The sequence below is a fragment of the Equus asinus genome, chromosome 2 (genome assembly GCF_041296235.1).
Source record: "Equus asinus isolate D_3611 breed Donkey chromosome 2, EquAss-T2T_v2, whole genome shotgun sequence".
Classification (NCBI taxonomy): domain Eukaryota; kingdom Metazoa; phylum Chordata; class Mammalia; order Perissodactyla; family Equidae; genus Equus; species Equus asinus.
Genome location: NC_091791.1, coordinates 165,285,052 through 165,307,194, shown reverse-complemented (window position 1 = coordinate 165,307,194; position 22,143 = coordinate 165,285,052). Strand labels below are relative to the sequence as shown.

The following is a 22,143-nucleotide window of genomic DNA, read 5'->3' as shown; positions in this document are numbered from 1 at the left end:
AGTAACGTCACTGATTAGTGCAACCATCACCGTAAATCAGTTTAAATAAAATTGGGACACTTTCGTCTACCAATTTTATTTACTTTAAATTTACATTTGAAAACTGATACTTGATTCAGTTATTGAAAACTTTACTCACATAAGCTTAATAAGGCTTTCTTTTGCTTCTCAGAACTCACATAAAGGGGAAGGGCTTTTACTGATCTCTCTCCCATTGCTCGAATCTGCCAATTCAAATTCGTGCTATCTTTCTTTGCGATGTTGTCCCTAATTCAGCATTTCTTCACATTCCCTGAATTTACCATTCTTTGACCCCCTACTACTCTCTTTTCACCATTCCCCAGAAGGGAATGGTAGTCAAGGTTCTTTGGACAATAAGGAAGAAAACAAGGGAGTATGTTCTGCGGTTTTAGGTATCTGAATATAAATTGAGATGACAAGAGGCAGTATTCTGGGGATAAAGTTGTGGAATAGGTAGTAATAAAAGATAAGAGTCATTCTCTTGGAAATGTTCCTCAGACATTAAGAGAAGTCTCCAAAACTGTATTTGAAAAAGTCCCTGAGTAAATTTTATACTATAGTCCCCCCTTAATCTGTGGTTTCACTTTCCGCAGTTTCAGCTACCTGTGGTCAATCATAGTCGAAAAATATTACATGGAGAGTTCCAGAAATAAATGATTCATAAGTTTTAAGTTATGCACCATTCTAAGTAGTGTGATGAAATCTCACGAAGTTCCGCTGTGTCCTGCCTGGGTCGTGAATCATCCCTTTGTCTAGTGTATCCATGCTGTATACACCACCTGCTTATTAGCCCGTTAGGAAAAAACATAGTATATACAGTGTTCAGGACTATCTGAGGTTTCAGGCAGCCACTGTGGGTCCTGGAATCTATGCCCCTCGGATAAGAAGTAACTACTATACGGGTCAGTCATGTGAAGGATAATTACTTCGTGAGATATAATTTCATATTTGAAACGATCTGGGCCAGTTCATATAGTACGTTTTTAACATTTAGATGTATGCTCAAAAGGTCAATTTCTACCATTACAGTAAAATAATCACTAATTATGAAATGTAAAGCTTGTCAACTGAAAAGCATTTTGTAAGCTGTATAAAGATTAGCCTAATGAAAAATCACAGAGGATAAAATCTTGTGCAAGAGCCAGAAGGAGAACAGATGGCAAGTGTGTTAAAGAAGGCTTAACCCACAAGAAACCAGATTTAGGTCATTGCTGGGATGAAAATTAGAACGGGAGCAAAGAAGACAAAGGAAAAGATGTATAAAAATCACTTAGTAGAAAGGAGAAAAAAGAAACTGAGGAAACAAGAAAGAAACAGGAAGTCTTTCTAATTAAGTCATTTATTTTCACAATATGTCCTGGAAGGGCCTAGAGGCCTATATTTTATAGGTTCCATAGCATCTGTACTTAGCTGTAGTAGTACTTAATACAACTTATTATAAGCAATTAATCAAGTAATATTTATTTAATATTTGACTCTGTTCTGAAAGTCAGGGGCCATGTCTATTCTGTTTACTATGTTCTTGTGACCCGGCACAAAACTTGGCACAATGCTTATTATATAGCATATGCTTCACAAATATTTGTTGAATAAATGAGTAGGATTTTTCCACCTTTGCAAATCTTATATTGTTAAAATTTGTAATGGTTATATGCACACATTCTAGAATCAGACTTCCTAGCATGAGTATTTTAGCTCCACCAAAAACTAGCTGTGCTACCTTAGGCAAATTACTTAACTTCTCTGTGTTTTAGTTTCCTCACCTTTAAAATGAGGATAATAAAATTACCAAATGAACTAATTCATGTAAAACACTTAGAAAAGTGCTTGACACATGGTATCTGCTCAATAAAACTTATCTATTATTTTTATTATTATTAATATGAGGATAGCCAGTAACACTTAAAATCAAACACTACTCAACCCCCAAACCACCAAATAGATGTCATAATTCAGAATTTCTTTTATCTCTCTAATTTTTCCAAGCTTTGTGGATAAAGATCTTTTGCTTCTTTTTTTATTTTTTAATTTTTAAGCTCAGGGTTATGGTTACTAAAATAAAATTTTAAAAGTCCCCAATTACAGATTATAATACTTAGGTAAAAATAAATCCATATATACATCTTTAAAAAATCTTTAAACATCTATACCAAATAGTTAAGAATGGATGTTTTTGGAGGATGGATCACATAGAGATTTTTACTTTTTCTGTATTTCAAGTTTTTACAATAATCACATATCATCAGAAAAAAGCAAGTAGGATATTTCTATTTGGAAAACTTTAAAATAATAAGAGAGGAAAGAAACCACTGGAAGCCTTGAGAAGGTGTGTATTATCCAAAGTGACCAACAATTTTATTAGCAGTGTGTAAAATCATTTTTGTAGAATCTGTACTCTAGAAGTCAGATTATCATTAATCTATTCTCTGGACTCTATATTCCAAATTCCCCTAGCATGATTTTACCCATTGCCAAAGGCTTTTGGAATGAAAACAGAAATGGGTATAATGAAATGCTATGTCAGATAACTAGTCAAACAATCAACCTGTTGTGGGCCGACCCCGAGGCCAAGTGGTTAACTTAGCGCGCTCTGCTTCAGAGGCCCAGGGTTTCGCTGGTTCGAACCCTGGGCGCGGACAGGGCACTGCTCATCAAGCCATGCTGAGGCGGTGTTCCACATGCCACAACTAGAAGGACCCACAACTAAAAATACACAACTACATACCAGGCGGCTTTGGGAGAAAAAGGAAAAGTAAAATCTTAAAAAAAAAAAAACAAAACAATCAACCTATTAAATATTGTGATTCACACACACACCAAGTACAAAATGGGGTCCATAAATAAAAGGATTACAGAACAAAACAGTACTATCTTGTTACAGGGTAAACAATGACTACGAAATGAGTTTGAGAAAGGGTGCAAAGCTTGAGAACTGGAACTATGTTATATCTCGTTTTGTGATGTTTAGGTCAACGCCTTGAGCATATAAAACGGTTCAAGTTAAAAAATAACCCACTAAAGTATTGGTTGATTGAAACAGCAGTTGAATGAATCATCATATATTCTTTAAAAGAATTAATTGGGACTTGAGTTGGGTTTTAAAGAATGGTTGGACTATGGGGAAAGGGAAAAGCAATGTGGCCTGTTGGAGTGGGGACAGCGGGGGCTGCCTAGGTATAGGGTCTTGTGGAGGGGATAACATTGATAGGTAACAAGGACCCAGTCAGGGAAGAGCTGTGAATGAAACAATGAAAACACAGGACTGGAATAGAGAGCTATTATAGGATTTTAGTGTGGGAGTCACACAGTAAAAGTGAATGCTTTCAGATGATTACCATGACAGCAGTTTGCAGAATCAGCTTGGGGGACAGACTCGATGTGGGAGAAACAGGACGCAGTAAAAGAGTAATGGTCTTGAAAGAGTTGTGTAATATCTGTATAACATTATCTTCTAGGTAGAATATGGTTGTCTGTAGAAGATAGGTTGCAGTCAGAAAGGTCTCCAAATTATCATAAAGAAGTATAAATAGTGTTGGGTAAATTAGAGAGCTCTGTGAAGTTTCAATTAAGTGCTTTGTCTGGATTCATCAGAGATCACCTCCTTGCTTTCCAGCGGAAGATGCTTATGACATCCCCGGATGATGGAGGATGCAGAGGAAGAGAGGCAATGATGGTTGCACTAGCTAAGTCCTATTTGATTTGTTAAATGGGATAAGGTAGATCGCTGTGGATATGTAGGGTGATAGATACCGAGGACAAAATTCAGCTAACAGGTAAAAAGCATGGCATTTCATAGCTGTTACTGCTTTTCCTTTCTTCTTCTTGATAGGTGGCTTGGAACTGGAAGAGAAGTTGCAGGGGGTACATTATTCTGGTAATACCTCCAAGCCACATAACACCTTCTTTGAAGAGAATTACTTCTTGAACTGAAAACAAAAGTTCACTTTTGTTGTGTTTTCTCTTTAGCCCAACATAAGGAGTTACTGCTTCTCTGTTTCCTTATCTCTTCCTCCACTCTCCCTCCACTACTGGAGTCTGGCTAATGGCTTTCTTTCTACTATACACAGCCATCCAATAGAAGCATTCACCTTTGAAACTGTAAAGGTGTTTAGAGTAAGCAGAAGAGATCAAGGGAACTTCCTACTCTCCAGCTCGCCAGCCTAGGTTTATAGAGCCTAAAAACTAGACAGTCATGAATGTCTGTCATCAACATGGTGCTTAGCATTCTGCCTTGCATTGTGCTATTTTTGTACTTGTTTTCTCATCCTTAGTAAACTTTGAGTTACCTGACAGAGGACTAGTTAATTCTTCATGTATACTCCATTTTCACCCCACCTAGCATAAGAGTGAACTCCTTGAAAACATAAATGCTGTCTCTTAAGGACTTCTCTTGCACCAAATACAGTGCTAGTTAATAAGTAGTTCATGACAATGATCATGCAGTAAAACTGATTTCTGGTAAAATGAAAATAAGTAGTTTTCATTAACATTTTATAGACATTTTTATTCTATGAGAACAATGAATAATAAAACATGTTAGTGTTTATTTGTGTTTACTGACATCAAGAATTACATGTCTACCAAGCCTCACAGTCTCTGGGTCCCTCTGAGTAAGTGCTATATAAAATATATCATAAAGAAAGGACAGTCTACCTGTTGTCCTGGGAAAATAGTAATTTCCCCCGACAAATAAAAGTTAATGATTAATTAATTTAATATAAATTTAAAACACTCTTTGTTTAAGGCCCTGTGATATGTAAAAAGCAAGGGGAATACAGAGAGGAATAAGAAGAATTAAACTCTGCCACCAAAAAACTTACCATTGGGCCGGCCCCATGGCAGAGTGGTTAAGTTCACCTGTTCCGCTTCAGTGGCCCAGGGTTTCCCCAGTTCGGATCCTTGGTGTGGACACAGCACTGCTCATCATGCCACGCTGGGGCAGCGTCCCACATGGCACAGCCGGAGGCACTCACAACTAGAAAATACAACTATGTACTGGGGGACTTTGGGGAGAATAAAAAAAAAAACACCATCCAGGAGAGGAGATGAGTGTAAAATTAATCACAGTGCTATGAAATAGTTTTAAATAAATTGTAATGTGGCAAATGAGCTGAGGCTTTAAGCATTTGGAGAATGTATTCCTTCTGATTTCTTCTTCAAAGTTGAGTTTGGAAAATACAGAAAAGCACAAGGAAGTGGTGGGGGGGGAGCACACACAATTCTCCCACCAGGAGAGACCCATTATTAACATTGTAGTATATTTTTTCTTACATGCTTTTCGTTTTTGCTTTTTAAATTAGCTTAAACCAAAACACGTATATGGCAAAAAATTCGAACAGTATAGAAAGGCATACTACTGAAAAAGGTAGCAGGTTCACTCCCCAAACGTTATGTTGAAACAAATTTCTAGGCCCAAGATGGAGTCTCTCCTGCTGGGTGTGTCATGTCAGCAAGCCAAATTTTCGTGTGCTTGTAAACGCTCTGCTTGACCAGAAACGCACTACATCGTCAGCCAATCCCCAAACGCCAAGCTAACTGTGGGCTCTATACTGTACTTATTTCCTTGTTCCTTGATCTTTCTAAATAAGGACAGACATGCAGCCCCAGCCAATCTTGCCCTGTTTCCACCCAGCGGCTTCCATCGCTATCTAAAACTGGCTCCTGGCCTCGAGAAGAGAGCTCCACTGCTGGTGAGGCCCTGTACTCTCCCAATCCATGGATTGTTTTCCCTTGAATAAAGGACATCAAAGTCGTTACTAAATTGTTTTAGTTTTGTCATAGGACAGGTAACAGTTTCCTCGCCAATCTCTCTGGAATTCAGAATTAATTCAAAACTAATGCATAAAACTGAATTCACATATATATTATATATATATATATCCCTTAAAAATGTATACAGATGGAATCACGTTATCTAGTGTTTTACACCTTGCCTTCCCTAATGGCACAGAGAAATCTCCCTCATTCTTAGTGGAGTTGGTCCTATTCCATTGCATGCAGGGCTGCTATACTACAACCAGAGAGCCGAGCAGGTGATGACCCAAACAAGTAGATGGGAGACAGGCCATTTCAGGATGAAGGGAATTAAGAGACCAGATTTGTAGCGGGGGAAGAGACAGAGGAGTAAGCCTATTTAGTTGGCATGTAGGGTATTAGAGAGATGACTTGGGCCAGAGGATGGGCGCTGTAGTATTCCAGGCCAGCATTTTGGACTTTCCTTACTTTTTGTAGTGGAGAGGAATAAGGAAGTCAGTTGGTTTGGGTGAGATATGGGTTTTCTAAAGAAGGGCTTGACAGGCTGTGAAGTGGAGTGGTCCATGAGGGAGGTGACATTCAAGTCTAGAACTGAGAAGGGATCTAGAGTTGGAAAAACGGCAGGGCTGGTTAGTATTCTACACATGGCCTAGTCTTCACTGCTCCCACCCTACTCCAAGAAAACTCCTTTCTGTATCCACACTGCACGATGGAGGACTCACTCGGCGCGTCTCCCTTTCCCTAAGCCCAGGGCTGGGGCAGATCCTTCGAGACAGCTACCTAACAAAACACCGCACTCCTTCCCCACCCCCGCGCCGCGGGAATTCCGAGATCTGGGCGGGCCTTCTACTAGACGCTCTACAGAGCAGAGATAGGACACCGCGGCCGCCAATCAGACCCCTCAGATACCCGGATGTGAAGCGGTGCGCGATACAAAGGCGAGTTTCTACCCAGCGCCTCGTCAGGTACAGTGGCCAATAAGCATTTCTCAGGCGATAAATGACAGGAAAAATAACCAGTTACAAACTAGTTTCTCTCACGCATGTGGAAATTCTCTTCCTTAGTCTAACCCACTACTGATTGTGATTGGACAGAATCGTGAAGAGCGGTAGAACTGTCTAATTAGAAGCGGGAGCGAGAAAAGTCGCAGCCAATAGGAAGATTCCCCAGGAATGGGGCGGGGCCTAGGCCTTCGCCTCGGCGGCAGAGGAGACTCGGGGGCCATTTTGTGAAGAGACGAAGCGGTTGTGGCCGCGTTGCCGACCTCTAGCAGCCCTCGGCTTCTTCACGTAGAACCCGGGAGTGGGAGATTCAGAATCGAATCTCTTCTCCCTCACCCTTCCTGGTAAGTGGAGGGGGCGGAAGCAGGCGAGGCGTTGGGTTCCTCAGGGAGCGCGAGGAGATGCGGGGGAGAAGACGAGGGAATCCTGCCCTCGGTAGAGTAACCAGGCCTCCATTTATTCTCTTAGCGCTGGGGGATTAGGTTTTATGCTGGAGAGAGTTTTGTAGGCCTCAGCCCTTGCGTAGATTGAGCCTAGTGTCCTCTAGGCCGTGATCCGCAGGGGAAATGCGCTTTTTCCGCTCTCTTTCTGTGTTAACGGCTATTTTCCTTTCATTTCCTACGACCATGAGGACTCCAAGAGAGATCGTGGAAGGGAAGATCGAGATGCTCATTAATATAGTTGGAGTTAATCTAGTGCCGCTGTTTCCTGTTAAATTTAAAAATTGGGCGGGGGATGGGGGAGGGTTGCCGAGTACATAACGTGCCGCAAGCCTGTAAATGCTGGAGCGTACCGCAGGGCGTAAGAATAATGAATATTATAACAATGGATTGAATTTTTACTGATTGCTTTTTGTTTGACTTCTCTCTGAGCAGATGATGGACCTCGAAAGTTATTTTCAATTCTGTTTAAGAAAAATATTGTGATCTCATTTACATATTAACAGTAATAATTAAAGCTGGCTTACTTTTTATCTGCAGGTTACAAATCACTTGAAATATTTAAGTTAGTGGAGCTTTGCTTGAGGTAGGTATTACTATCTTTCTCAGACAGAAACAGGCGTAAGAGTGTTGATTGCCAGGGTCATGTCAAATCAGTGGAAATAGTAAGGAATTTGACCACTAGGTTAGTCCAGTGGTTTTACTTAGCTATTGGAATACTAGGTACTAAAAGTACTATTACTGTTTGAAATCTTTACAAGAACCCAGTTACAGCAACCACTAGCGGTAACTGGAAATTGCCAAATTGTATTTGGGAAAGATATTTAATTAAGAGAATTGCGTTTGTTATTGATGTATATTAATGTAACGTCTTGATGAACGTAAAATTTGACTTTCAGGATATTCTAGCATTAATTTTCCAGACCATCTAAACTTTGGCGAAAATGCATAATTACGTGGTTTTAAAAGCACGTATTATAGTGCCTCCTATTTGCTAGGTCCTGAAACTTTACTAAAAATTTTCGCTAAGTTTATAAAAATTACATAGGTTCCTGAGTAGTATCACATTCACTTATCCAAGAAATGGCTTTTTTGGTCCTCGTGTAATATTTCCTTGATTTTATTTTTCTTTGTGTTAATTCTCAAAAAAAACGTAATGTTTTTAAGCACAATTTAAACCAGTATTACAGGGTAAGTTAATCCCTTAGGAAACCTACTTTATAGAAAATAAAGGTATTCTTATTCTAGATAGCTATCCATTTGTTAATCCCTCACCCTGTAGCTATTTTAATAGGGATCAAAAGCATTGTCTTTAGTTTAAGGCTAAACATGTATGTTTAAATGGGCTTGAAGTTTATCACTCTGCGGAACTGTTAGAAATGAGGTAAGGACAGTGATTGGTTAATTCAGGAAATCGTAGACCTAATAAAAATATTGTTGGCAGATAGAGAAATGTAAGGAATTAATATTTAAGATCAGTTATTGATAAGAGTTGAAATTATTTGAAGGACCTTTTTTTTTTTCCTGTCTTGAGGTGTTAGAATTATGGATTCCTTGAGATCGGCATATACTAAGGTAACAATTCCGTTGAGGTAATATTCATCTGTAATGATAGGGCCACAGGATTAATATTTGGATTCTAGATGTGCTTCCAAATAGGTAGACACTAGTAACATTTTCATGTTGGCTAGAGAGGAAGGGTTTAAGTAGGATGACTAAGTTGCAGGTCTTCTGACCTTTTTGTGTTTCCGTGCTCGTGCCAGGGGAATGCTTGGTGTGGTGTTTGCTATTCCTTCTGCAGAGAATTAAACATACCTTATATTTGTGATTAGGTCTCTAGGGGGTTTCACATAGCATGTGACCTTGTCTTGGATGGAATTGTTGTTAGAAACGAACAAGGAATAAACTCCAAAACAGCTAGTTGTTCTAATCTTAAAGATTAGTTGTATTAGCTAGTGAATGTGTGAATGTTAACTGGGTAGTGTGACAGTTGAAAGAATCTTGGCCTAGGAGTTAAGAGAACTGGATTTTAGCCTCTGCTGACAATTCAGTTAATCTTACTGGGTTTCAGTTTATACTTATAAGGGGGCTTAGACAAGTCTTAACTTCTTTTAATTTCTAGTTTCTGTAACTCAAATCATGTGTTGCCAGGGGGTTGAAAAGTGTACAAAAATAGTTATATTATTAAAAGCAGTTTTTGTATATTAGTTATCATTAACTGCCTTAATATCATTATTTTAGTCTTCAAGTAATTTTATTAGTAGTTGTCTTTGGGGAATATTAGTTGCTTGTACTTAATATATATACTTATTCTCATTGGGATCAGGGAAGATTATGGTTTTGTCTGTGTTAGATTTGCTAGAGAACTGACCATGGTGAGAACCAGAACTGTTAGATGTAATGTAAATGCATGTATTTTCTTAGTTATTAGAAATTTGGGACTTATAAAGGGAAGGATTGCTATAGGATTTTTTTAAATCTCTTGGTGCATTTACTATGATAAGTTATAATGTTCTTGGATTTATTTTTTATCGATCTTAAACTCTTGACTGTGGTTCTGAACATGAGCTGACATCAGAATCAGCAAGGGGCCTAATTAAAACAGATTGCTGGGCTCTTCACCCGAGTTTCTGATTAAGTCTAAGGTGTGCCTCGAGAATGTGCATTTTTAGTAAGTGCCACGTGATGCTGGTTGGCAGACCTTTGAGAACACCCCTTTAGAAGAAGGGATCTAAATCTCCCAGAGGTTTGACAAACTTTAATCCAAGTGTACTGTTAATTGCAAAGCATTACGCTTAAGTGCTAAAGTTGTTTGGTCTTTTTTTTATGAGTGATAGTTCATCAATTTAACTTAATATCTTGGGAGACATCTTAACTTTGAAAGATGTTAATACTTTTTTTTCATAGTAACTGCTGCTTTTTAAGCTTACATCTTGTGACAAGTGCAGAGATTTTGTTTGTAGATGAGCCACAAAGTTACTTAACATACCCTGAAAATTTTGAGTACTAGGTTCAGGCTGTGACTCCAAATAAGAAAATTGAGTATTTCACCATAACTACATCCCCAAACACTGACTCAAAGAAGGTAACATTCAAATAAATGTACATTTTCTGTGACTTTTTCTATAGTTTGTACATTTGTACAATTTAACACATCGATCCAAGTCTAAAAGTAACTTAGAAGTCATGCCTAAACTTACCTGCATGTTTTTTTATTTTTATTTTTATTTTTTTATTTTTTATTTTTTTTGCTGAGGAAGATTCACTCTAACATCCATTGTCAATCATCTTCTTTTTGCTTGAGGAAGATTTGCCCTGAGCTAAACTCTGTGCCAGTCTTCCTCTATTTTGTATGTGGGTTGCCACCGTACCATGGCTGACAAGTGGTGTAGGTCCATTCCTGGGATCCAGACCCCTGAACCTGGGCTGCCAAAGCAGGGTGCACCCATCTTAACCACTAGGTGGTGGGGCTGGCCCTTGCATTTAAATTTTTAAAAATTTAAAGTTAAAATTTTATGGTACCTGTTCTAGTGTAGTCATTCATACATAATTGACTCAAGGAACGCTTTTTAAAAGGTCAGGTTAAAATTTTTTAGTTTACTGACTTTTGTAAAGGAAAATAGAACATCATGGCTGAACATTCAAATGTGAGTGCAACCAGTTCATTCTTATTTGCTCAGACCTACGATCTAATTGCACATCTTGTTTTTGGTGATGAAATAATCAGTCCGTCATGTGTGTTGTTATTTAGTGTGGTGTTATGTATCAGATTCTTAGAATTCATATCTTGTAATTACCTATACTAGTTTATCAACAGTGGGACCATGAAACAAATTCCTCAGGAACCATACTTTATTTTAACCTGTTTTATGACATTAAATATTCAGTAGCCATAATAATCTTTTTTCCTCCATCTGTGGTTTTCCATTCTGTCAGTGAGTGGAATAATGTGCTCCTTATTTAAAGCATCTTTCTCCTTAATGTTGAACCTATCAAGTCTTGTGGTTTGATCACTCATTAGTTTTGAGAATAGACGTCATCTCTAGTATGTATCTTCATGGTAGACCGTTCTCCTTCAATCTGTATCATAGGAAAAACTACATGGACTTAAAGTTTAAAACCCATGAATCTACTTACCTTCATAATCTTGATATTTGACATTTGCTCACTTCTTCATCTCTGTTGGCCTGGTTTTTCTATATTTTCTTTGCCCAAACTGCTGATTATCAAGATGAATGTTTGAATGTAGACCTTTTTTTGAGACCCTAAGGAAATCCAGGGGCATAGTTAGTTAATTTAATCACCTACTGATGTTGAAGAATTGTGAAGTCGTCACTGGTAGAAGTGATGATTCTGTAGAGGCTCTCTCCATCCCAGTGCAATGTTATGCATTACCAAAATGTGTTAGATCTCAATGGACAGATGTTTCTGTCTTGGGGGTTTAGGGCACAACATTTCTGAGGAACTCTGACTCAATCTGTCCCTTCTCCTTTCACAGGGCAGCAAGGCGAACCCCATCCCTTCTCACTGGAGCTCAGCTTTGATTTTTAACCTTCCTTCCCCACCCTTCCAGAACACACACATTCCCATTCCAAAACTGATTTTATAAAGACATTTTAAACATAATGACGCAACTTGGTGTGCACTACGGCAAATTTACAGGTGTTTTTTTTTTAATTGTTTCCAAACACGGGACTTGGATTTAAGATGTAATTTTTAAAATTTCTATTTCTATTTTTTCTGCAGCAGTTGGGTTAGAGGAGGAGGAGCCTTTTAGCCTCTCATAAACTGACCTCTCTACTTCCTCGTGTATTTTTAAGATTGATTGATGATGTGGAAAGGGCTTTGCTTGTCTGCTACTGAGAACTTTACCCTTGCGGTTTTTGTGGAAACTGCTTTTGGAAAGAGAAAAGAAATGAACTTTACTGACTTGAATTTTTACACCTCCCGTTTTTCTAATCTGGGCTATTTTTATTTTTGTTTTTTTACAGTGAGATTTTTTTGATCTTCAGCTACAGTAAGTTATTCCAATTTTTTTTTTACATTTTTCCTGACTTTCCGCTGATTTCCTTTTTATTGTTGTTACTAGTTACTATTATTACTTATTATTATTAGACTTATGATGGTGATGATGATGATGATAATGACACTGATGATTTTTAACCGGATTAAAATCGAGTTTTTCTGAATGTTTGTAAGAATTTCTCCGGCCTCCTGAATGACTTTGGAGTTTTGCATCTTGGGAGAGAAAGTGAAGGAGTTAGCATTTTTAAGTAGATTGATCACGTAAACCTTTTCTCTCCCAACCCCACCCTTGCCCTCATCCCCTTCCCCATGCGAAAGAATTTTACTGGCTGTTAAGTCTGTGACCTTATTTTTCCTGATCTTTAACTTAACTGTTTTAGAGCATCTCTGGACGTCTGTATTTTTAATTTTTTTATTTTTGTTTTTTTTATTTTTAATCTTTCATTTGTTAAATTTTTAAACTGTGCTGCAATAAAATGTGTGTGGTACTACTTAACACCTATGATAGTGATGGCGTTTTCCCAGAAAGCCATCTTCCTCCTGTTTCCCTTGAAATCCCATCCTGCTTTTCCTGTACACTACCCCTCACAAACCACAAGCTGCAGCAACATGGATGCCCAGCCTGGAGCAGCAGCAGCCAGGATGACCTGGAGCCAGGGGGGCCTTCGGAACAGATGCACACCCTTCCTGGGTGATGGTAAGAGGTGTGAGGTCCACTTGGTTTCATTGCAAAGACTAGGAAATACACCCATTTAAGTTTAGTTGATGTGGTGTAGGTGATAGCTTTGTAAATGTTTGGGTTAAGGCTTTTTGTGTGTGTCTCAAAAGATGTTTCCCAAGGAAGGCCACTTCAGTTTTTTTGTAAAGTAATGGAATTATGAGTCCCTAATTAACTTGGGCTGATTGAGAGCTTTTGATAATTGAAAAGAGCAGCTGAAGTTTACATATACTTTAGGATGAAAATGACTTTTTTTTTTTTTTAATAATTAGCAACAAGACAAGGACATAGTGGGCAGTCCTTTTTCTTACACGGTTGCCAGTTAGTAAAAATTGTGTCATTTGGAGTAATCTTCCTTGAGTTTGTAACAATGATTTTGGATTGTATTCTGTTTAGTCTGTTTTTATCATTAAGATTTAACATGACTCAAACCACAGGAAGCATGCTGTAATATTAAAATGCTATCTCACTGGAAGGTTTTTAAAAAAGAAAAGGATAGTTAGGCTTTTTAACTTCAGAAAGCAGGGAAATCTATTCAGTCTCTGGATCCAGATCAGGAAAGATCTAGGGGTGACCTGTTTTTCAGTGATGACTTGTGGCCCAGGTAGATAGTGTGGAATCCAGTGTATTCCAAAGGGTGATAGGAAGGAATGAATCTGGTCTATTCACAAGAATAATGCAAAAATTAGTAAGGTTATGGATAGCCAGAGTTGAGAATTTTAGCAACTTGTAGTATTTTACCCACAAGAGTGGAATACTTTGATTACTCAGTTTAGATTTGCTACTATAGATTTATAGAGCTGGGAGATAAAGTAGAATCATTTTTAAAGGCATAGTCAGTGCTTTGATACTAGGGTAAATTACATACTTGACCCTTTCCCTTACTCATACTGAAAAAGTACTAAATTTAATTAAAGTGAACTGGAAACAATGGGAGAAAGTTAAGTAAAATGTCCTGAGGTTATCTGGTAGAGCAATGGGAATTTTTCTTTTATAGGTCCAAGTTTTATTGTTGCCTTCTCTTGTGTGAAAGTTATTTCTACCTCTCTGTTGCTCTCTGTCATTGTGTGGCTGCTGTTCGCTATAGGTTGAGTTTAATTTATTCCTTATTTGTTAATTCTACAAATCCATTTTTTTGTGGGTCATGTTTCTAGTTTTGGGGCTACAGAAAGGTATAGTAGTTCTTCAGGGATTCGGTCTCATGAGGGAGACAGATGAATGAGATAATGTCACTGTGTGATTAGAGGTAAGCACAGAGCCATGCAAAAATGGGTACCTAATTGATTCTTTTAAGAGGTCAGGAAATGGCTTGTAAGAGAAAGGGAGCTGAACTGAATCTTAGAGAGTTAAGGCCAGATTATAAAAAATTAATGCCATGCCAAGGAGTCATTTTATCCAGAAACCAATGGTGAGCTATTGAAAATTCTAAACTGTGGAGTGACAACAGATTTTCATTTTTAGAAATGTCGTTCTGTTAGCATTGTGGAAATGGCTTAGAGAAGAATGAGTTTGGAAGCAGATGATAAATAAGGAAGATGCTAAAATACGAGGAATAGTAATGACCTGGCTGGTCAAAAGCAATGGTATTGGGATTGGAGAAGAGGAGATAAATTTAGAAGGATTTGGTGGTGGCTCTTAGAAGAGTGAGGGCTCAGCATGACTCCCAGATTTCTAGCTTCTTGGATGGGGATAGATGTCGGGTAAAGAAAGGGGGCAGGTTAGGGTAGAGAGTAAGAGAAAGCAATTTAAACACTGATGTTTGAGATGTTCTTAGAACACTCAAATAGAGATGTTTGTTCATTAAACATTTGAGTGCTTATTCTGGAAACCACCATTAGGCTTGGGCATATAGGGATGAGCAAAACATACTGTCTCCTGCCCTCTTGGGTTTTATAGACCAATGAGGGGACAAATAAAGTAAACACAATAGTACTGTCAGAATTTACATGCATGAAGGAAAAGAACAGGTGAGATGATAGTAAGTGAACCAAATTTAGAATCTGGAGGTGGGAGGGTGCTGCCAGTGAAGAGATCTTAAAGCAACTGAAAATACCTGAAAGCACAGGTAATGGGAAAAAAGTTAGCTTCAGAGCAAGAAATAGTCCTGGAGAATAGTCACCAAGAATGCATAGAATGAGACAAAGATGGAAAGTTAGGCAAGTACCAAGCATAACATACAGGTCCTTGTAGGGCCGTGTTTAAGATCTAGATTATCTTGGGCACAATAGGAATCTGTTGAAGGACTTTGGAGAGATACCATTTCTTTCTCTGGAATTTCCTTCTGGCTGTTATGTGGGAAATGTCAGTAATGAGGACTAAGTGCAAGTGGGACAGTAAGTTAGAAGACCTATAAGAGTAGGCCACTATCTGTTGAAGAAAGTAGTAATCCTAGGCCTGAGGGTACTTGCCCTGGTTTTTCAAATGAATTTTCTTTGTATTAATGAACAAATTAGTTTGAAGAGGATAGATTGGTCAGGTTCTAGGAAGTTACTAGTTATTTCTGTAACACCCGGTTGCGCTGACCATGATATAATCGCTTTCCTATTTGAAAGGGAAAATGAAGTAGAACCTGAATTTCTTCTTTTGGAAGTAATTGGGCACTTTACCACGTGTCCGCCACTTTTAAGTTTCTTGAGTTATTTAATCCTCCTCGTTCATATTTTGGAGATGAGAATATTGAAGCACAGAATTTAAATAATTTGCCCAAAGTTAGACATACCTAATAAACAGTGAAGCCTGGATTCACTTAAGCCTGCAGATTTCAACTCTTAATCATACTAGACTGACTATACTTTACTTGACATGTTAAGTATTCTAAAAAAAACCCAAATCTTTAATTTTTTTAAAGTACCCAGAAAAAGAAAAACTGCTTTGGACTTCTATTTTTAAAGACTTTTAAACTAAATATCATCATTATATATTGTATTGTTTAATTCACATCACTTTAAATGGCAAAAAGAAGTGTCCAAGGTAATAAATTATTTTGGTAGATGTAGCTTTCATAGTATAATTTTATAGAATCTTTGGATGTGACAGCGTTCTTTTAGGGAGGTAAACACATTTTAAAAGTGAATTTTAGTTGAGAAAAAAAGCAAATGTATTTATGGTTTTAAAAAACACACACCCCGAATTATGTGTTGCTAAATGCAACGGTCCTTTTTCAATCCTCGTCACACATGACATGACCTACTGGTGTGTTTTAACCAGTCGAGCCACTTTCCACCTGAAGCATGTTTACTTCATTTCCAGGTTTTTGTTGTGTTTCTAACTGTTCCTTTGCCCACTCCATTGGAGTGCTCTGTGGTTCCGTCCTTCCACTTCCTTTTTCTGTTCACACTCCCTGGATCATTTCATTCATTCAGGTGATTTTTGTATACCATCTGTAAGCTGATTCCCACACTTGTATCAGTAGCCTGGACTTCTCTCTTGAATGACATACCCATATATCAAGTTAGCTGCATGACAACTCCCTTGAATGTTAGTATATCCACTTAAAAGTCCAAAACTGGGCTCCTGCTGTTCTTTTCTCAAACCAGTTTCATCTGCAGTGTCGCCCACTTCAGTGATGGAAACTCCAGTTTTCATGTCATTTAGGTCAGACTTTGGTTAGCCATCCTTGACTTCTTTCCCTATACCTCGCCTTTGGCCTTGCAGAAAATCCTGTCACCTCTTTCTTTAAAATATAGCATACTACCATCTCTTAGTCCACTTTCAAGCACCGTTGTCTCTTGTCCATTACTGCAATAGGTTTATGTTTCTTTTCCCCCTCCCCACCAGTGCTTGGTAGCTGGATTGATCCTGTTAAAATGTAATGCTTGATAAGTGTTGCCTGAAAGAGTTTCTGCTTGAAACTCACCTATTTCAGCGTTAGTCAGAATTTTACCGTGACTTCCAAGACACCCTACATGATCTGTGGTGCTCCTTCTCCCTTATTATAGTAATAAGTATACTCTGCTCCAGCCACACACGGCTGCCTTACTGTGTCTTGAACGCACCAGATGTTCCTACCTCAAAACCTTGCCTTCAGATTTTCTTCCCCTGGACTTTCATAAGGTTTAGGTTCCGCAGTTCATTTAGGTTCTTGTTCAAAAACTACCAGCACCTCAGTGGTATTTTCCTCACTTAGCCCTTCAAGCCCTCCCTCTCTAAATACTCTTTAGTACTTTTCACCAGATCATGTATTATTGAACTTGATTTTCTAATATGTAAAGGTACAGAGAAATATCTGGAAAGATACATGTGAAATAACATTGATTAGCTCTGGGGAAGGGAGAGGGATTTAGGAAGTTTAGAAGAAAACTTTTGCTTTATGTGTTAAAGACTAGGTATTATAATGAGCAACACAGTATTTTGCTTCTAATTATAAATAGCATAACTACAGCCTGTATAGTAGGGGTTCAATAAAGAGTTTTGATAGTTAAGTTGAAAAAACAGCCTTAATTAAAATAGATTTAGTTGCGACAAAGTGAGTCAAGTTGGCGTTTGAGGGCATAGTCTGCTGTGTTGTCTATGATGGGGCTATAATCAAAATTTGGAAGAACTTTATCATTTTTTAAAAAATTTATTTTCCAGTGAGAATGCATAGCTGTTTTTAAGAGATAATCGTAAGATTATAGGCCGTCTAATTTTTTCTTCCTACCCAATGTGATTCTGATTTCACCAGTCTGAAATACTGTTCCCATTCCCGTTTCGTTTAACTTTGGGTTTTTCAGTTGATTTCAGACCACCTCTTTGGGAATTCATCGAACCAGCCTTAGGCTTTTCTGGCTAGTCCAGAATAACATTTAGGAATAGTTTAATAGAATACATGTTAATTGAAAATCTTCCCCTAGCCCTCTTACTAAAATTCTGTATTCTGAAAATGACGTAACTATTCATAGTGCACTCTCATTCTTTATATTAATCCTTTGCATATAGTCATCTTCACCTAAGTGGTTTTGGTGTTAACTTTAAAAACCTTATGGCTAAAATTGAGGTAAGAAAGTGTTTTCTCCAAGGCAAACTTTTCCTTTGTTGTTTTCCTTGAAGTTTGTTGGCTTCTTGTGTGGGAATTATGCCCTTATTTGTGTTAAGATGTAGTTTTGGTGAAATTAAGGAGGGCTGATCATAGGATTTAAGATTGATGTGGATTGTTAAGGTACCCCATCTTTATTTTACATTTAATCCAAATTAAGTAAGCAGTGCATGCTCATATAACATTTAGAAAATGCAAACCAACCCCCAAAAAAAGACACACTTAAACCATTCAAAAATAAAGTTGTGGTGTGTCCTTCCAGGCTTTTTTCCCCATATACTATAGGCTTTTCAAAAAGTCATGACATAGATAGAGCACATACATTTAAGTCGTAATTTTTTTTTTTTTTAGGATTGGCCCCTGAGCTAACAACTGTTGCTAATCTTCTTTTTTTTTTTTTAATTCTTCTCCCCTAAGCCCCCCAGTACATAGTGTATATTCTAATTGTGAGTGCCTCTGGTTGTGCCAAGTGGGATGTCACCCCAGCACAGCCTGATGAGCGGTGCTCTGTCTGCGCTCAGGATCCCAACTGCCGGAACCTTGGGCTGCCAAAGTGGAGCGTGCAAACGTAACCACTCTGCCACGGGGCAGGCCCCCCGAAATTTTTTTTTTTAACTTACCATGAACATAACATTAACATAAGGTGTTAGTAGACACGGAGGTAAAAGTGTTAATAGCTCATAGTATTACATTGCATACTTGTACAATATTTTACTTAACCGGTACTCTATTGTCGGGCCCTTAGAGTTTCTCCCCATTTTTTCCCTCTTAGAAACAAATTTTATAAACAATTGAAGAAATTTAGAACTAAAATTTTATATTCTTAATTATTTTCTTAGAATTAAGCTCCAGAAGTATAATCATTCAAAAGCTTGCATGTTTTAAAAACTTTAATGTAGGCTGCTCCCCGAAAAGGTTCTGGCAGTTTATCTACTTACTGGTAGTGTGTAAGAGACCACTAATAATTTCCACGTTTGGGAATTACTCGAATCTTTTGCTTATGTTTCAGGATTTGACCCTGAAATCCGGTGTCTATAGTGATAAGTCTATAAAATTGAAGAGTAAGAATGTTTATAGAGTATAGATTTGCTGAGTGAAGAATTGCCACCATGTTGACTGTATTTCTGTGTCTAGTTGGAGATTCATATGTAATTTTTATTCTCAGATATGTGTATGCATATATTTGGTGTTATCTTAATTTTATTGTGAAAAATTTCCAAACGTACACAAAAGAGAAAAAATAGTATGATCGATCTCCACAAACTTGTCTAGCTTTAAGAATCCTTGGTAATCTTGTTTCATCGATAGCTGCATCCACCCCCTCCCTAGCATGTTATTTTTTTTTTTATTAAGGTTATAAAAGTTAACATCCTTGTGAAATTACAGTTGTACATTATTAGTCATGTTGTAGTTACACCACTTCACCCCGAGTGCCCTCCCCCCACCCCCCTTTCCCTAGCATGTTATTTTGAAGTACATACTTGATATATTTGTAGATATTCATTATGTATTTTTAAAATATAAGGACTTAACCTCAGTCATTATCACAGGAAAAACGTTTAATAAATTAAATATATTTTAAGACCCTAAAATACTACTCTGAGACTGAGTAAGGCATTCCCCAATTGTGTTATATTTCTATGGGAGTAGTAACATGGATGATTGTTTTTTGCTTAGTCCTTTCTGGAATTTGAGAGGTTCTGTTAATTAGCGATAAGTTTGGGGTTTTTTTTTAAATCAATTTTCTTTCTTTCTTTTTTTTTTTTTTTTTTTTTTGAGGAAGACTAGCCCTGAGCTAACATCTGCTAATCCTCCTCTTTTTGCTGAGGAAGGCTAGCCCTGAGCTAACATCTGTGCCCATCTTCCTGTACTTTATATATGGGACACCTACCACAGCATGGCTTGCCAAGCGGTGCCATGTCTGCACCTGGGATTCTAACCGGCAAACCCCAGGCTGCCTAAGTGGAATGTATGCACTTAACTGCTGCACGGCTGGGCCGGCCCTTTTTTCTTTGAAGAAGAAGATTAGCCCTGAGCTAATGTCTGTTGTCAGTCGTCTTGTATTTTGTATGTGGGTCACCACCACAGGATGGTCACTGACAAATGATGTAGGTCCGCATCTGGGAGCCAAACCCGGGCTGCTGAACTTAACCAGTAGGCCATTGGGGCTAGCCTAAAGACCCCTAAATTCTTAAGTGTGAATCTTTAAGTACAGAGTCTTTTCTGACCAGGGGTTTATACACTATTTTATTGTTATTGTTCATACGGGTTTTATGGTATTAGAAGTAAGACCATCCTGTATTTTTGTTTTTTCATTATTTAGGTGTATTGCATGTGCCCTTGATTGTTCTATAGTTCCCAGTCAAGATTTATTGACCTTATGGAAGTCATTTTGAAATGTTGATCTTAATTTGTTTCCTGTGAAAAGCATTCTTTTACATATTCCTAATGATTATTTGATACTTTTAGATTTGAGAACCTTTCTTCCAAATGGCTTAAGATATTCCCAGAGAAAATAGATGTCTGTTGATGCGGAGTTTACTACGTAGAAGTTGCTCTAGTTAGGAATATGATGGTTTCTAAAATGCCGTTTTTTTCTTTTCCTTAAGTCTGATGTAACTCACAGAAACAGACAAGTAACATTTAATAATTGTCACAGTTGATTATGAGGGTTGAGAATAGAGAGAAATAGCTATATTTGTTGGACTACAGATGAATGAGAAGGCCCCAAATTGTGGGACACAATATCCAGTGAAAATTTTGATGCTCTAGAGTTGCCCATTTCCTTGATTTTATATAATTCTGAATTGCTCTTGAGGAAGGGAAGTGCTCAACTCTTCCAGCTTCTGTTTAGGGGTTTACAGAAAAGCTTTGCAGACTCCAGGCCAAGCTGTATATCATAATCATTGAATTCCAGGGTAGCATTAAGCTATCTTTGCTGAATTAAAAAATTACAGAAGTAATACATTACTAAAGAAAAATTGGGAAAGAAGAACACTTAAAACTCTGACAATCCTACCACATCCTGACATGTCTAAGGCTTTAGTGTATAATCTTCTAAACTTGTATATTGCATATGCTCCTTAACATCTTGAACATCTCAGTGTCACTACATTGTAGTTTTAAAATTGTTGCTTGTATTCATTTGGGTTGATGGACTGAAATTGATTTAGCCAGTCTCATATTGTCGTGCACTTGTTTTCTAATGTGTTGCTGTTAACATGTCCATATCCTTATTTTCTTCAGATGGGTTCTCAAAAGTGAGATTATTGAGTCAGAGAATAGGCACGGTTTTAAGGCTTTTGATAAAATAATCCAGTTGTCCTCTGAAAATGTAGTACTGATTTGTACTGCCGGAAATAATGACCATTTCAATTTAAAATGTTTTTGCTTATTTGGTAGGTGAAGTAAGGTTTTTGGTTTAATTTATATTTCCTTTATAAATGATGTTGAATTTTTTTTAAATCTCCATAGACCTTTATTACTATTTGTTACACTGTGTCCTTGGCCCATTTTTTTGTTGCTATGTACCAATAATAGTAAATGATGTAGTAGTAGCAGCAGCTGTAGCAGCAACACTTGAATGTGCCAGACACCATGTGCAGTGTTTTCTGTACCTTCATTTAGTCTCATACCTTTCAGATACTATTAGTGATACTCATTTTACACTTGAAGAATCTGGTTTTTGAAGGGATTGGCTTCAGGAAGGGAAGTGCACACCACTCGTAAGTGACTGAGCTTGAAGTTGAGACAGATCTGTCTGACCCTAAAGCCTCTGAGTTCTTAACCATTAGCATGTATTTATGTCTTATTTTCATACATTTTTATGTACAATATTAAGGACTTGAATTGTGAACAAGTATGTTGTAGACATCAGTTTTTTATTTATGGTATTTTGGTATGGGGATGTGTATTTTTATCTTCTATTTAGGAAGTTCTCATCTCAAGCTTAGTCGCTATTGTGGGGCTAGGTATTTTTGTATCTACCTTTTTGGTTTATCTATTCATAGAAATAGGCTGTACCTAAACTTTTTGTTTAATTATTTTTATTTTTTTTATTTATTTATTTATTTTTGAGGAAGATTGGCCCTGAGCTAACGTCTGCTGCCAATCCTCCTCTTTTTGCTGAGGAAGACTGGCCCTGAGCTAACATCCATGCCCATCTTCCTT

At 37.6% G+C, this 22,143-nt stretch overlaps 1 protein-coding gene across 32 annotated transcripts in view; it reads left to right on the top strand.

Moving 5' to 3' along the window:
* The first annotated feature begins 6,945 nt into the window (after nt 1–6,945).
* HNRNPC (heterogeneous nuclear ribonucleoprotein C) overlaps nt 6,946–22,143 on the top strand; it is a 49,996-nt gene continuing 34,798 nt past the window's right edge. For 3 of the 32 annotated variants that reach the window (XM_070504000.1, XM_070503983.1, XM_014844432.3), the window contains exons 1-4: nt 6,970–7,120; nt 7,757–7,802; nt 11,715–11,878; nt 12,208–12,233. The gene's annotated coding sequence lies outside the window, so the exon portion shown is untranslated. Of the gene's footprint in view, nt 7,121–7,756; nt 7,803–11,714; nt 11,879–12,207; nt 12,946–22,143 lie in introns of those variants that run through there. The other 29 variants (XM_070504002.1, XM_070503987.1, XM_070503994.1 and 26 more) reach the window with 24 other exon arrangements.